At 40.5% G+C, this 9,576-nt stretch overlaps 1 protein-coding gene across 1 annotated transcript in view; it reads left to right on the top strand.

The window, feature by feature from the left end:
• The first annotated feature begins 220 nt into the window (after window positions 1-220).
• The window catches only part of LOC120993403, a 140,422-nt gene continuing 131,066 nt past the window's right edge, over window positions 221-9,576 (top strand). Inside the window, exon 1 of the mRNA XM_040421909.1 lies at window positions 221-262. The gene's annotated coding sequence lies outside the window, so the exon portion shown is untranslated. The remainder of the gene's footprint in view (window positions 263-9,576) is intronic.

The following is a 9,576-nucleotide window of genomic DNA, read 5'->3' as shown; positions in this document are numbered from 1 at the left end:
GAAGTGTAAAAAGTGGCCTGGTCTTTCAGGGTGTTTAAGCACTGGGGGCTGAGGTGGTTAAAGGCTGCATGTAAGATAAGAGTGGAAACAATGGGGATATTTTCATTCAGAGACACAGTAGTGGTTTTGTTGTATGCATTAGCTGACAGGTTCAGCCTAGCAACAGTGCACGGGCTTGTAAACAGATCCTACAAGAGGAATAGAAGACTGTCTGCACGCACTCATGCTTTCCCCGGATAAGACGGCACAGGGACGCAGAAAGGTAAGTAGAAAGTTTTAGTAATGATTCTGATCAGTGACTTTTTCCTGCGTTTTTGCAGTCTATAGGTTGAATATTTACTCCCACTTTATAAACTTTGCAACATGTAGGATGATATATACATGGGCAGATGCATATTAGATATCTATTATATGGAGATAGATAGATAGATAGATAATAGATAGATAGTGAGATAGATAGATAGTGAGATAGATAGATAGATAGATATAGATAGAGAGATAGATAGATATGGGATATAGATAGATAGATAGATATAGATAGATAGATATGGGATATAGATAGATAGATAGATATGGGATATAGATAGATAGATAGATAGGTAGATAGACAACACAAGGAAAATTCCTTCTCTGTGAAGTTATCTACCATTTAAAGGGGTTGTTCAGCCCAATATCAATTTTTAATACACAATTTAATACACATCGAGGAACAAGTTGGGGGAGACAGTTACCTACTCCCCTATGCTCAGTTCCTGCTCCTAGGGTCCTCCGTTGTCTTCTCTGGACTTCCCGCATATTGACCTACAGTACTAGTACATCATGATGATCAGGCAAACACAGGAGCTGTCACAGCCGGGTCCGTGCTGTATTCACTAGTATCGCTGTAAAAGCCGATGCCGGCGGATTAACCCCTGGCCCTATGTGTACCAATGTAATAAATGATGTGATAAATACAATTAAATAAGACATGAATTCATAACAATATTTGCTTTACTGCGAAACGCGCCGTATACACGTGCACTTTAGGTATGTTATGAATGGATAGAAGTTCTGTTTGTGCCCGGCTATTGCAATGTACTATATTTAGGTATTATGTATCTGTCAGTGGCCAATTATAAACTTAGATTGGAATGTAAGCACTATAATTAAATTGAGCCCCACAGACATTTCACCTTTGTATTTACCGTATATATTACTCTGCTTCCCACATTTTTAACATGGTCGTTGCCAAGTACACTGACATTCTTGAATATTAAGACGGCTATTGAAGGTGACTGTATAAGACGTGACTCAGTAGTCTCCCTATAATGATTTTTCAATTCATGTGTTTTTTAGAATAGTTAATAAAGACTGTAATATTTTTAAGGACCTGAGTAGTGCTCTTTGGTTTTTTGTGGTGTATTGAAGTTAAATAGAGCAGTCCAGTTACTAATAGATGTGACTAATCGCGGATCGATTGCGGTATTAATTTATAAAGTGACACATATATTAGGCCTTAAGGAAACAGTATTTTTTTATTTTTTATTTCATCACTGTGTTTTGGGAGAGTTACCTTTTTTAACCAGTTAAAGACCAGGTCATTTACAGGTTTTACATTTTTTTTAGTGCATGCACCTTTGAAAGCCATACCTTTTTTCCATTCAGTTATGTAAACATTTCTTATGCCTGCCTTTTGTGATACATGATGCTTTATTTTGGTCATTTTTGTTTTTGTATTTTTTTGTTTTTATTTTTTTATACCCACACATTTTTATTTTTTAGCAGCACGAAGGACAACTAAAGTATTTTTTTTAAATGATATCCCCTTTCCATTACGGTCAGTGTGACAGAGGGTATGTATGGGTTATGGTCACCCAGGGCAGGGCTACAAACTGCAGTGTGGCATGGACTGACTTTTTAATTATATTTTTTATCTGATTTTCCTTTAACTGGGGCTGACATGTTAGCCCCAGTTACAAGGGGAATACAGCCCACAGAGAGGTTGTACAAGACTTTTCAACCTCACTGCAGAGCTGATCTGGGTCTTCAAAGACCCAGCAGCTCCTGCAGATATCCTTCCCTCGGTGACCACATGATCAGTAGTAGGACTGGAGCAGGAACTGGCATTGCCCCTACATGATCTGTATATTAAGTGTTCATTGAACTCTGTATATAGCACTGGCAAAGGCAGGAATGCTTGTATGCCAGTGTCATTGGGTGCTGTAATCAGCAAGCCTACTATGCCTTTAAAAATGACCTGTAACCTCTCCTAACATGCCAGATTTAATAAGTACTTACTTCCTCAATTAATGACCATTCTGGAGCATCTATTCTTAGGACTCTATGTTGTGCTATTCCTTTATTATTCCTGCTAGAATTTATGAATGAATTACTAGCAGTTTGCAATGAAAGTCCAGATGGGTGTTACAAATTGGGGGGAGGTGGCCAAGCACAGTCTTGCACAGACACTTGCAGCGCTGATTGAATAGTGTCAGACTGTGCAGGAATACAAAAAGATAATTAAGAAAGATATGGCACTCATATATCCTGAAGACTGCTCAAACATTTGATTTTATTATATTCAAATATTCTGCAGGTCACAAATTACTAAAAATATCATACATCTAAAGAAATACACAATAAAACCATTAAAATGTCACTAAAATGACAATTATTTGTTAAAGGCTGAGGAAATAGGGTATTCGTTGAACCTATGTGCCTAGCAGCAAATATAGTCAGGTCATCGAATAAAGGTGATTGTTCAGGCTGGATGTCAATCAGACCATCACCATATATTCGATAACCACAAAAATTCAATAACCGCAATTCACAATATGCTCTGGTTAACAGATATAATAGTCATTCAAACCAGAATCTCAATTGGATGGTAACCAAATATTCAGCATTAATAATCGCCATTAAACATGTTGGAATGCATTTGTATAATTTTCCCAGATAGCAGGACATGGTTTCAGTTCGATTATTGGCTGTGAGTTACAGGTGTTGTATCGATCCAACACTATATATTTGGTCGGCTCACAAAGTCAATATTTCGTTATAGAAACACTGTATCAATTTTACTGATTAACTTGAATAATTCGGGATTCCAGCTCTCTGGTGGCGTCCCACCTCTTTATGAGCTGTACTACTCCCTTACCTCCAAAGCGCAAAAAAAGGCTTTCCTCTGGTCTCTGCTGTTTCAGCGTCCCTTGTGCTCAAATCCTGGGTTGCTCCAATTAAGGTGGAGTGGAACAGTGTGGCTCCAGGGAATTCTTTAGTAAGCACGGGGCAATCTGTTCTCAGCCAGCAGATAAGAGAGAGGTGCAGATCCTGGTGGTCTGTAGCGTACGCAGAAATGGTGGTATTAGAGGGTCCAAATTTCTCCCAGACGCGTTTCGAAGTCTTATGGGTTCTGACTTCTTCCTCAGTGGATACAGTGGATAGTGCAGGAATACACCCCCAACTGGTAACTGCTGTCAATTCATTAATAACTTCTGGCAGGAATAATAAAGAAATGGCACAACAAAGAACTGTTATTACATAGGGAATGCAGTAGTTACTAAAACGGACATATCAAGAGAGAATATAGGTCCTCTTTGAAGGCACAATAGTCTGGATGGTTACAACAGCACACTTGATGGCAATTACAAGAATAGACTTGAAGGCAGGAACAATTATATTCAGAGAAATAACAAATACTCTTTACATCAAATTCGTTTTTCTGATGGGCCTCAGCAAAGGGGTTCTCATAAATAGATGCAATGTCCGCCTCCCCCCAGGGCCCTCTATATCGCGCCCCAGGTTTAGTAGGAATGCTGAGTGGTGTGGTGCGGCCTAAATGTCTCTTTATGTGTGTCATGGTGCTCCTACCTGGATATGTCTGGACCCCTGGCTTTGGCTCCGAAGCAATAAATGGGGGGAATAATTGAGGGATTTGAAGAAATAACTTGAGTCCAGACCTTGAAGGTGAAGATGAAGTTCAATGGCAGCTTTACTTGAATAAACGTTTTTCCAAACAGTTTCAGGCTTTGTCCTGGTTCCAGCGGGCTTTAGCATTAAACTGGCAGGTAAACTCAACTCTGCTATATTTTTCTCTCACTCTGCTGTACTGACAAGCTAACTTGGTGTCTTTGTTTCCTCTTTATGCTGCACTTCACTTCTGTGGTCGGACTGATGTTCAGCCCAAAAGTAGGTTAGAATCCTGGCAGCTCCAACATGGAGTCTCAACCAGAACAAACCAGAACTGCCCCACCTCCTTCTGGTAGCAAACAGGACTGGCCCACTTCTCTCCAGAGGGAGGAGAATGGAATGGTAAGTTCCATTCTCTCTAAGGATAGCTCTGTCATTTACACTGCCACCTGCTGGTAAACCAGGCACATTGCATGTAATAAACAGTTACATAACAAGATTATGAATGCACATTGTGGAGGACCTGAACAAAATACATAAGATGATGTTGTGTTAGCCCAATAAAGATAGTAGCAGGGTGCAGGAGTGGTAACACCACTCTGGGGTGTTACATAGACACCTAGCTGTATACACCTGATGATTCTCAAGTAGAGAGAACTTCAGAATCACAGTTTCTTTTCATTGGTTCCTTATATACAGTTTTCTCTTAAAGGGGCCGTACCATAAACCACTTTTCACTCTAAAGTTAACTTTCATCAAGTACTCTAGCTTCCATTCCTCCTTGGATTTTTTTTTTTTTTCAAATTTACCACATTTTTCTTTTATCCCCCATGCTTGAATCCTACTTCCTGGTTTGTCATGTGTCTGCTGTCCCATCATGCCTTAGGGCAGTGAGATGTGTCCTGATATCAGCAGGTCATGTGACACTAACCACGCCCCTAGTTCTTGCATATGACACTTGTACGTCCAGTATTACAGGGCTTTAATACAGGATGTAATCTATAGCAACTGAATATTAAAACAGATTTGCCACAGGGTGCAATGGTAGGCTAATAACTTTACAATAAGCTAGTTTTGATAAATGGTGGTATTCAGTAAAAGTGACAAAAGTGATATAACAGTGATATCTGTGGGGCGTTATACATTTATATTGGTAGCACCACCCCTTTAATCTTATGTAGTCTCAGCAAGAAGATGGCATCTTCACATCCAGTATCAACCTCTCTCAAACTGTGGTAGTGGTAGTTGTCCTGCCTCCTCTCTGACTTCCCATCTTACACCTGGAGAGGAGGAGCAGGGAGCAGGGCTTAACATGAGTAACAGCTCCCTCTCCCACTAATGTAAAATAACACGGAAGAAAATAGACATGCAATCTTTCAACAGACATTAAAAGGGTTTTCCAGGATTTTTTAACTGATGACCTATCCTCTGGATAGGTCATCAGTATCTGATCAGTGGGGGTCCGACACCCATGTCCCCCGCCAATCAGCTGTTTTGAGAAGGCACCGGTGCTCCTGTGAGAGCCGCTGCCTTCTTACAGCTCACCAAGTACAGTGCCGAGCCCTGTGCTTGGTATTGCAGCTCAGCCCCATTCACTTGAATGGGGCTGAGCTGCTCCTAGGCCATGTGACTGATGAACGGGTCGTCCCTCAGCCTAGGAAAAGCAGACAGAAGGCCGGGGATAGGTCATCAGTATCAAAATCTCGGAAAACCCCCTTTATCAAGTTTGATGAATACATGTTTTTTCTCAAACAGGATTCTTTGGTCCAACTTCTGCTTCTATTGTGTGCTGTTGCCAACCGTACATTGGTCTATTGACTGTAGTGTAGGTGACATGAACCAAGATAAGTGGATGAAGTGCACAAACCCTGACTACTAGACAAAGCTACTCAAACACTTGCATTTTGTTGATAAGTGATAAGTGTTGATTCTCGGAATCCACTTTAAATTGAATAGGTCAGGTCCTACAAGTCCTATAAAGTACTGTACACTGCTGCATGAATAGCACTGCTGCCGCTGACTCCAGATCACCAATTTGTATAGGGATACTTACCCTCGCTTGCCAACTGGCCATGGAATACCTTGACAGTATTTTACCTGAAATACTCTCTGTTGTGTATACACACTCATGAGTATCAATGTATTTCACTTCTGGTTTGCAGGTGCACAGTGGCGGAAAAGGTGGTAGAGTGTCAACATACAAATGAGTGATCTGGAGTCATTGGCAGCAGCACTATTAATGTATTACGTAATACGACTTGCATAACCTGACAGATTCTCTTAAAGGTGTTTTGTCACGAAACATATTCTACATTTTTCAAACCAGCACTTGGATCTGAGTACTTTTGTAATTGCATGTAATTAAAATTATGGCCAGTGAGCTATTCAATAACATGTATCTTTATGGCGCCACCTGCTGCTTTTTCTTTTCTTTATTTCTCGCCCACCTCACAGAGGTGGTCACACACGCTCAGTTTCAATCTTCGACTGCCACCAGCCATATGTTCTGCTTTGGCGGTTACAGAGAGAGAGCTGCGCGAGAAAAGACCTGTCAGGCTGAAGATAAGCTAACAGTGCAATTGGAGCAGTGAATGGGGAGATCTCTGGATCCATGTGTGGTACAGGGCTGGTTCTAGCTTTGTTAGAAGGACATAGTCCCATACTACAGGTGAAACTCGAAAAATTAGAATATCGTGCAAAAGTCCATTTATTTCAGTAATGCAAATTAAAATAAATTGCATTAATGCAGCTTAAAATTGGAATTTTGCGAAAAGGTTCAATATTCTAGGCTCAAAGTGTCACACTCTAGAGTCAGCTAATTAATCCATACCCCTGAGCAAAGTGTACCTGAGATTGTGACTTTGGGGTTTCATAAGCTGTAAGCCATAATCATCCAAATTATAACAAATAAAGGCTTGAAATATCTCGCTTTGCATGTAATGAGTCTATCTCATATGTTAGTTTCACCTTTTAAGTTGCATTACTGAAATACATGAACTTTGCACGATATTCAAATTTTTCGAGTTTCACCTGTATATTTTTACTTCAATCATGGCATAAGCTCTTTAAATAATAATATAGGAAAATCTTTTTCTTGTTAAGGTTAGGGCATTCTTGCCAGCTCTCCCAGAATGTCCTGGAGGCTCCCGTAAAAAGGAGAGACCTCTTGGATTTCCGGAAGACGGCACATCTCCCAGAAAGCACTCATCCATGAAAGTTTAACTCTGTGTGGCATACTGCATCCTCATCCTCAGGTCTATGAAAGTGTCATGGTTTAGCACAGTGTTCCTCAACTCCAGTCCTCAGGGCCCACCTACCGGTCATGATTTGATATTATCCCTCAGAATGAATAACTGAGATAAGTCCTGATGAATTGACACTAATTATATCACCTGCTCAAAACTAAGAAAATCCTAAAAACATGACCGGCAGGTGGGCCATGGGTGTAGTTATAGAGAGATCCTAGGAGGTTTTCCTGGCTGTGTCAGATCAGTCTCACTGATTGTAAAGCTACCACATGTGAATATATTTGAATGTCTTGGATGTGGATTTTCAGTCAGAGTTGAGTACAGATTTCAGTTCCTTTCCATGACTAATGTGTTACATAAGGATTTTGTTGCAGATTTTGATGTGGATTTGTCCCAGATTTCCACCCTTTGCATATCAAAGGATGAAATCTACAATTAGAATCTTCACAAAGAATTGACATGATGTGGATTTCAAAATCTGCACCATAGGTCAATATCAGTGCGCACTGTGTAGATGCAATTTTGAAAATCTCATCTGGCAGGGGCAATATTCGAATTCTCGATATTTCGCGAATATTTGGGTGAATATATATATATTTTTCGAGAATTTGTGATCTCCAGTCATTATTTTCTTGATTGCATTACGAAAGTTCACAACCAACACTACTCCTAAAATCAAAGATATTGCAGCCTTCTCATTGGCCCACAAGATAGAAGCAGGGAGGGATCATGTGTACTGTTTTAAAAAAAAATCAAATATATCACTATATTCAAAATATTCGCGAATTCTCAAAGTGCAAATATTCACGATAAAAATTTGCAATTCGAATATTCGTGATCAACACTACTAGTTAGCTGGTACTGCTGAGAATTTGCCATACAAAAAATCCATGCTGCAAATCCACAGGTAATCCTCAATGTGTGCAGGTAGCCTAAGCAGCAGTGATATGCCATTCACTAGGCCTGAGCGAATCGAGCTTTGGATCATAGATCCAAAGTCGATTCATTAGCAAACTTTGTTTGTAATGTTGTTTCTGTGTTCGGAAGTTGGGCAAAACTTTGGTAAGTTACTTTGGTATTCCAGTTTGCGTATTTATTTATTTTTTTAAATAACAATCCGAAGTCGGCTTCTGCACTGGCGGGTACCTTGGTACCAAAGCAGACTTCAGATTCCTATTTTAAAATACGCAGATAGGAATACCGTCGATCACTAGTCTTGCGCAACTTAGGCCAAGATAATTTTTTTCCTACACTAAGCGCATACATTTTAATTCTGTACGGAAACAGCTTTACAAACTAAGCTTTTTAACAATTCGACTTCAGATCTATGATCTGAAGCTCAATTTGGTCAAGCCTACCAGTCACCCAGTACTTTGTATCAATAGAAAGTAATGGATCCACCCCAAATGTCAACATTAATACAGAGAATGGAAAAGGTCCAAGAAGACCTTTGTAAAATTAAGTTAAAGGGGCCATTCCACGAAAATTATTTAGCATCTACCTATAGGATAGGTGATAAACAGGGGCATAGCTATAGTGGGTGCGAAGGTAGCAGTCGCTACTGGGCCCAGGAGTCTGAGGGGGCCTAAAGACTCTTGTGCCACACAAGAAGACACTAGTATTATAGAAAGTGTATGGTGGTCAAGTTACACCTCTGGCTGGAGGGAAGGGGTTAGGTCAAGAATTTGGCATGGGGGTGGTCGCTGTCTTAATTTTTGTCTCAGGCAGCAGGAAGGCTATGTGCTTTCTTGCCCCTTGCCACAGAGCACTCTGAGGGAAGGGGGGCCCAGGCTGAACTCTTGCACCAGGGCCCATGAGCCTTTGACTAGTGATAAATATACAACCGTGGGAGCGTCCAACAAGGGGTTCCCAAGTCCTCTCTTTATTCACTATGCGACTGACCGAGTACTGTCTACATCAACACCATAGAAGTGAATCCATTCAAAGAGGGGACTCGGAAACTCCTCATCCTGTGGATTAGATGTCCCACGATCTGATATTTATCACCTATCCAATGGATAGATGATAAATAACTTTTGTGGGATAACACCTTTAAAGGGTCACTGAGTTTTCAGAAAACTTTTAATTAGAGTTGAGCGGACACCTGATTGTTCGGGTTCGCCAGGTTCGGCCGAACTTGACCCCGAACCCCGTTGAAGTCAATAGGGACCCGAACTTTGAAGCACTAAAATGGCTCTAAAAAAGTCATGGAAAGGGCTAGAGGGCTGCAAAAGGCAGCTAAATGTGGTTAAGAACATGGCAAGTGCTCTGCAAACAAATGTGGATAGGGAAATTACTTAAAATAACATAAAATACGTAAAAATAAAAAATTATAATCTTGATCTAGGAGGAGGAGGTCCATATGGAGTAGGAGGTTGAGGAGGCGGTGGATGTGGCGGTGTAGGTGGATGAGAAGGAGGTAGCCAACACTGTTTTTTTA

This window comes from Bufo bufo, chromosome 3, assembly GCF_905171765.1.
Source record: "Bufo bufo chromosome 3, aBufBuf1.1, whole genome shotgun sequence".
Taxonomy (NCBI): domain Eukaryota; kingdom Metazoa; phylum Chordata; class Amphibia; order Anura; family Bufonidae; genus Bufo; species Bufo bufo.
Note: the sequence above shows the minus strand (reverse complement) of the source record. Positions and strands in the feature narration are given on the sequence as shown.